General features: G+C 38.8%; 1 protein-coding gene across 1 annotated transcript in view; it reads right to left on the bottom strand.

The window, feature by feature from the left end:
- The window catches only part of LOC119591572, a gene marked incomplete in the record, with an annotated part of 55247 nt that overhangs the window by 43657 nt on the left and 10933 nt on the right, over positions 1 to 657 (bottom strand).

Genomic DNA, 657 nt, shown 5'->3' with positions numbered 1-657 from the left:
CACCAAAATAATTATATTTCATAAACTTCACAACATAATATTACAGGATTATACTAGCAAGACATCTTAGGCAAACAATGAATTTTACCTAACTTTTGTTTCATGTTACGTCCCCACCCTGTTGAGAAGATCTTGGAATATTAGGAACCCTGGACACACCCAAGAGTTTAGGCACATTTACAAAGGGTTTCCGTCCAGTTTGACTCATTTTCAGATTTTCTTAAAGTGCTCAGCTTCCCTGCAGATGAACATCACATTAAAATGATGAATCCGAGTTGGTATGCCTGAAGGAAATTCAAAATTCCACTAAGATCAGGTACTGTCAGTTGCTAGTAGTTTGCCAAATACAACAGGTTAAAAGTCTCTATCTAGGTCATGTTGGACTTGGACACATAAAAAACACATAGGCTACAGGGATATGACAATTTCAGAAAACCATTCCCCAAACTTCTTCTGTGTTCTCCATTGACTTCAAAGTCTCCTGAGGGATAACATAATTTTGAGGACGGTTGCCCCTTCAAGGTTGCTGGGTTGGGCCCGTGTCATGAAAACCTCCCATATACACACTCTCCGATCTTCTTACAACTGCCGAGACGCTGAAGGAGAGAATCAATAATTTGTATTGAATCTAAAAGTGTTACCACTTTCACAGATAAT

Source organism: Penaeus monodon, chromosome 28 (assembly GCF_015228065.2).
Source record: "Penaeus monodon isolate SGIC_2016 chromosome 28, NSTDA_Pmon_1, whole genome shotgun sequence".
Lineage (NCBI taxonomy): Eukaryota > Metazoa > Arthropoda > Malacostraca > Decapoda > Penaeidae > Penaeus > Penaeus monodon.
Note: the sequence above shows the minus strand (reverse complement) of the source record. Positions and strands in the feature narration are given on the sequence as shown.